The sequence below is a fragment of the Mustela putorius genome, unplaced genomic scaffold (assembly GCF_011764305.1).
Source record: "Mustela putorius furo isolate JIRA1106 unplaced genomic scaffold, ASM1176430v1.1 tig00003853_pilon_pilon_pilon, whole genome shotgun sequence".
NCBI lineage: Eukaryota > Metazoa > Chordata > Mammalia > Carnivora > Mustelidae > Mustela > Mustela putorius.
This window is the reverse complement of record NW_025422005.1, coordinates 57,744,346-57,751,009: the sequence shown is the minus strand read 5'-3', so window position 1 is coordinate 57,751,009 and position 6,664 is coordinate 57,744,346.

Genomic DNA, 6,664 nt, shown 5'->3' with positions numbered 1-6,664 from the left:
CCTGGCTGGTCCAATCAGTAGGGCATGCAGATCTTGATTTTGGGGTTGTGAGTTCAAGCCTCATATTGGTACAGTTTACTTTAAAATAAAATAAAAGTAAAAAATGAAAAGAGTAAGATGCTGGAAATCTGATCCTTTGAATAAGGTTTCTTGACCTCTACTCCTAATTTCCATCCTTTTTTGCCAAATGGTGACACAGGGCCTATAGGAAGCTGGAAGCAAGACAGGAGTCAACATCAGTCCCCCAGGGCCTCTGCTTGGTCCTCCCCACCTTCCAATCCTGTGGCTGGGAGAGTATGGGGAGATAAGGAAACACAGTATGGGGAGATAAGGCAATGCATCACTAGGGACTGTTAGATTACCACCAGTCCATGCAGAGAAAAATAGAATTGCCTTCACTCACTTGCAGTATCTCAGGCTACCATTACAACCAAACTTAAAACTCAAAGCTGACAAAGAAAAATACGATTCATTCAAGGGACCCTGAGTGGTATGTCAGGTTCCCCTAGAAACAGTCTTTGCAACTGTAAGATTTGTGTGTAGAGGATTTATTAAGGAGAGTTCCTGGGAACAACTATTGTGATGGGTGAAGCAAAGAGAATTAGTCAGAAGGAAAAGATGAACAGCCATGCCTTTGCAACAGGCTCCAGCAGTAACTATGGGGTGCACCTGAATGGCCTCTCAGCATTTTTCTGCCTTGATTCAAAGGGGATGGACTTGCCCTCCCATGCACCAGTCACTGAATATAGGTTATCTCCAGGGAGGGGGTACATTGTTGGGTGAGGTGGCTTTCTTCAGCTAAGGGCAATTCCTAGAGAGAGACTCAGTAGTGTGTCATCAGTCATCAATATTCAAGGTAGCTGGGAGAATGAGTGTGTCCTCTGGGGGGAATCTGGATGGCACCCTACAGCATCCACCCAAGGCCTGGGAATTAAAGAGAGTGAGATCAATCTGGTCAAAAATGATAAACGCTCAGTGAAAGAGAACTGCTAGAGGAACTAGACGTCACCTTAAGTGATAGAGTTATAACCATAAATGTAAGAGAGGTTAAAATAATCATAAGAGGATACTAAATGTAACTATGGCAACATATTTGAGAAGTCAGAAGTGGATAATATCCTAGCAAAGTAAGCATTACCAAAATTGACTTAAGAAAGAGGGAAAATTTGAATAGGCCAAAGAACAGAGATGAGAAAAGTGAGGAAATTTCAACCATTGGAAAGTTATTACATGCAGCTCAGAGAATTTCATCTTTAAAATTTTTTTAAAGATTTATTTATTTATTTATTGGAGGGGGAAGGGGCAAAGGGAGAGAGAAAACCTTAAGCAGACTTTCCACTGGGAGTGGAGGGAGCCGGGGGGCTCAATGTGGGTCTTGATCCCAGGACCCTGAGTTCATGACCTTAGAGCATCAAGAGCTGCACATTCAACCAAGTGAGCCACCCAGATGCCGCAACAGCTCAGAGAATTTTAATGTTAATGTTCATAGGAAACCACTGAGGATCTAGTTAGTGTCAAATGTGGTTACTAATAAAGTAGATACAATGTTATGCCTGCTACTATAAATTTCCAACAAGCTTCCTGTGATAATAATACCACTGGTCCATAGCCCACTCTTTGAGTAGCAAGGATTTAAATTGATGAAGTCATAGCAAATGGTGGAAGTTTATTTGGTTCATATGACAGTGATAATATAAAAAGAAAGAAGGAAAGAAGGGAGAGAGGGAAAAATACAAGGAAGGAAGGAGAAATAAAGCTATAAAATAATGTCACTTAATTGAAAATAAGCTCCAGCAACATATCTAAACATATCTAAATAACCAAGGGATGAGTGTGGTTTAAGATTAGGAAATCTAGCAACCTAATCCATTAAAATAACATATTAGAGTGAGAAAAAAGAATTAGAGGGAGAAATTTGTATGATTATAACAACTTGTAATAAAAATGCATTTGATAAAATTCAGTCATTATTTTTAATAAAACCTCAAAGTAAAATTTTAATACAAGGAAACTACTTAAATGTAATAAAAATTATATCCAAAACTAAATTCAATTATTATCTTAAATGATCTTAAAATTGTCTTATTAAAATCTTATTATCCTACATGGTTAAAAGCCTTAAAATCATTTTATTAAAATTGTTTTGGTGGGGCACCTGGTAGCTCAGTGGTTTAAGCCTCTGCCTTCAGCTCAGGTCATGATCTCAGGGTCCTGGAATCGAGCCCCACATCGGGCTCTCTGCTTAACGGGAAGCCTGCTTTCCCCACCCCCTCTATACATGCCTCTTTGCCTACTTGCAATCTTTGTCTGTCAAGTAAATAAATAAAATCTGTTTAAAAATTTGTTTTGGTAGTTTTCATGAAATCAAGATAAGGAAATAAACAAAAGTTAGATAACTAACATAGACATCAGAAGAAATAAGCTAGCGGTTAAATAGTATTCCTAAAAACACCTAAGACTGGCTAAAACAAAAACAATATTCTGGAATTAATAAGGTAATTTACCAAGATGGCCAAATGGAAGAAAATACACAAAAATCAATACCTTATTACCTATATTACCTACATAAGTACCTACACAGGATGTAGAAAAAGATATTCTATTCACAATAGGAGCAATAACCATAAAATAGAAAATGTGTAGGAATAGATGTAATAAGAGAAGAACAGAAAGAAAACAAATTATTGGGGAAAAAATGCCATGTTCTTAGATGGGGAGATTCGATAACATAAACATAATGTCACAAAATTAACATAGTGTTTTAATACAATTCCAGTTAGAATCCCAGTAGTGGATTGAGGGTAAGGGGTGGTGACTAAAATATCTTTAGAGGAATGAATGCCTGAAAAGAGCCAAGAAAATTATGAAAAAGGATAATAAGGAAACACTCGTTTATTAAATACCAGAACACACCATAAATCTTCCGTAAATGGAACAGAAAGTTAAATTTGACTACTTCTGTGTCTGAAAGATTTAAAACGATAGGTTTTAAACCTATTTATGTAGGACAGCATAAGAGATCATTGAACAGGTTTTACAACCCATTGTCCACCTGTCTTCTTGCAAGAGGAGGTGAAGAAATTGATCAAGATGCAGGTAGCAAAGATTTTGTTTTAAACAAATTCCAACATGCTGTATATTTATCATCCCTTTCCTCTCTAAGGGGAAAGTATTTTCTCCATCCCCCGTATGTGAGTAAAAAACCTGGGATTTCAGAGGACTCCTGATTTAACATGGATCTCCTGGAATTTAAGGTATGTAAAGATTACCTCTTTATACCTGAAAAAAATGTAAAAGAGAATAGTTGGCTGATATCAGGCTTAATGGCAGGGCAAAGAAAGGGGAAGAGTTCAGTTGAGGTGAGCTGCAATTCTGCAATAGCTTGGCAAAGGTTACTGTTTCTCAGAGCATGATGTGGTCCTCACAAAAAGGAGCTATATATAATAAGAAATCCACCCAAGAAATCTATCTGGAGGGATGAAAGTCTACATGCAGAGTGTACCACCAGAATCCGCCAACTGGGAAGTTACAAGTGACAGTCAGAGGACTGTTACATCAGGGACCTATAAGGTGATGTGTGTGTCAGGGGTGGTCATGAAAGATCCCTGAAAGAGAGTTAGCCTTTGGACAACTACCAAGACTGAGTCTATTTGACAGCCAAGAGAGAACTAAAGATGGCACGAATTACATAAGCCTTTCTGTATCCCTGAAGATTCTGATGCTTTTATTCTGCCACCCAAGAGAAACAGGAAGTATGAAGTGAAAGGGAAACAACTGCGCGATCCAGAGGAATGATAATAAAGACTGACCCTGCCGCTCCCTACCTTCTCAGTTCCAGGCCCAAGTGAGGCATAGGCTTGGGATAAGCAGAGGTTTTATATTAGATGAATGGTTGAAGCTTTAATATTTATTAGTATTTGAATGAAAGTGGCAAAATAATCTAGTCTTACTGTATCTGACTGAGACATCATGGAGGTGGAGCTGAGTGGCATGAAAATCTTTTGACAAAAGAAAACAGGTTTGGGCGCGTGGGTGGCTCAGTGGGTTAGGCCGCTGCCTTCGGCTCAGGTCATGATCTCAGAGTCCTGGGATCGAGTCCCGCATCGGGCTCTCTGCTCAGCAGAGAGCCTGCTTCCCTCTCTCTCTCTGCCTGCCTCTCCATCTACTTGTGATTTCTCTCTGTCAAATAAATAAATAAAATCTTTAAAAAAAAAAAAAAAGAAAACAGGTTTAAAAGTACAGAGATGAGGCGAGTCTGGGTGGCTCCGTTGGTTCAGTGGCTGACTCTTGATTTCAATCAAGTCATGATCTCAGGATCATGAGATCAAGCCCTGCACCGGGCTCTGCTCCCTTAGCACCGAGTCTGCTTGAAATTCTCTCCCTCTGCTCTCTCTGTCCCTTCCCCTGCTTGTGCTCTCTCTCATTCTCTCCAAAATAAATAAATAAAATATCTTAAAAAAATTTTTAAAAAGTGCAGAGATGAGAATAAAGTTGTTCATTCAGTTAACCTCTTGCATGATTGTGTCAATACAGTATGAGGATAGGAATAAAAGAGCAATGAACAAAAGTGAGAGTACAAAATTAGATCCACGGTAATATGAGGGATCAATTAGTAAATTTTGCTGGAGTGTAATCTAGGACGCTACAAGGACAGGCTTGGAGTTGGAGTTGGAGAGCTCTCCACCCCTAGCCTTGAAACTCAGAAACAAAAAGCACATTTGATTTTAAAAATAAAAGATGTTTGTAGGACAAAATTACCCCAAGAGGTAAAAACGAATTTGGAAATACTATTGACAGAGGCTTAGTGACCTGTATGTAATCTACAAAGAGATCTTACAAATTTATATATATATATTTTTAAAGATTTTTTTTATTTATTTGACAGAGAGAAATCACAAGTAGATGGAGAGGCAGGCAGAGAGAGAGGAAGGGAAGCAGGCTCCCTGCTGAGCAGAGAGCCCGATGCAGGACTCGATCCCATGACCCTGAGATCATGACCTGAGCCGAAGGCAGCGGCTTAACCCACTGAGCCACCCAGGTGCCCCACAAATTTATATTTTTAAGGCAAAAAAAAAATCCTTCTCTCTAAAAAAATCTGGAAAAAGATAAGATAACCATTTACAAGTCAGAAAAACAAATCCAAAAGATGAATAAGTATATGAAAAGATATTCAAATTCACTAATGGTCGGGAAATTTAGAGTTACTGTGACAACAAATATCATTTTATACTTATCAAGCTGTCAAAAAAATAACAAGAGAAAACTGCTGAGAATATTGACTACTTATTCTTTAGACACGACTCTATATGATTCATGTGAAATGGCTCATATAATCCAAAGTACAACCCTTTGATGAAGGTACTAGTATTATCCTTATGAATAAGACAATCTAAGCACAGAAAATTGAAGAAAGTTGACATTGCTTACCCAGGTAGTAAATAGCAGAGCAAAGATTCACACTCTAGCAGTTACCCGCAGTATGAACCCTGCTTCCCACTATACTAGTTATCTTCCTCAAGTGTGGGAAAGGGCACCCCTCACATTACTGATGATATGATGACAGCCTTTTTGGGAAACCATTTGACCACATCCGTTGAAAACATGTAAATACGTATATAGCCCTTGAATCCATAGTTCCATACCTGGGAATCTAACCCATATAAATAAAACAACCAGCACATAAAGATAAATGTATAATGATGTTTATGAGGTATGATGGATTAGGTGATATATCCAGATAATGGAATACTATGACCACAACAAAAAAGAATGAATCAGAGCTGCAACAATTGACTGAAAATTTCTTTAAAGTATTACTGAATGAGAAAAGCAAGATGAAAATAATTATATATAATATAATCCCATACTTACAAAATTGACCAACAAATCTTCATATGTATGTGTGTATATGATACAATCATAGAGGCCTGAAGAAAAATACAGAGCCAAAAAAAGCCATAAACCATCATTATAAAATAATAGGAGCGTCAGTTTAGAGTCAAATTTTATAAGTTCAAACATGAGATGTACCACTAAGCTGACTGTTAACTTTAGTTACTTATCCTCTTTGTTCTTAGTTTCTTTATCTATGAAATGGACATGATTCCATAAGAAAAAACATGGAGGACATGGGGAAATGGAGAGGAGAAGGGAGTTGGGGGAATTTGAAGGGAGGAGATGAATCATGAGAGACTATGGACTCTGAAAAACAATCTGAGGGTTTTGAAGGGGCAGGGGGTGGGAGGTTGGGTGAGCCTGGTGGTGGGTATTACGGAGGACACATATTGCATGGAGCACTGGGTGTGGTGCATAAACAATGAATTCTGGTATACTGAAAAGAAATTTAAAAATATATAAAATTATAAATTAAAAAAAATGGACGTGATTCCAGCATAGACATCATGCAGTTTTTTAAGATGATTAAGTGAGTTAATGGACATACCTGGAAAAGATATTTTATGAATAAAATTATGTCCACATATGTATACATATTTTAATAGACTTTGTTTTTTAGAGAAGTTTTAGGTTTATAGCAAAACCTATAAGATACAGAGATACAAAGACTTTCATGTACCTCCACCCTCACTCCTGCATAGCCTCATCTATTATCAACAATCTCACCAGAATGTTCCATTTTTATATTTGATGAACCTTCATTGACACA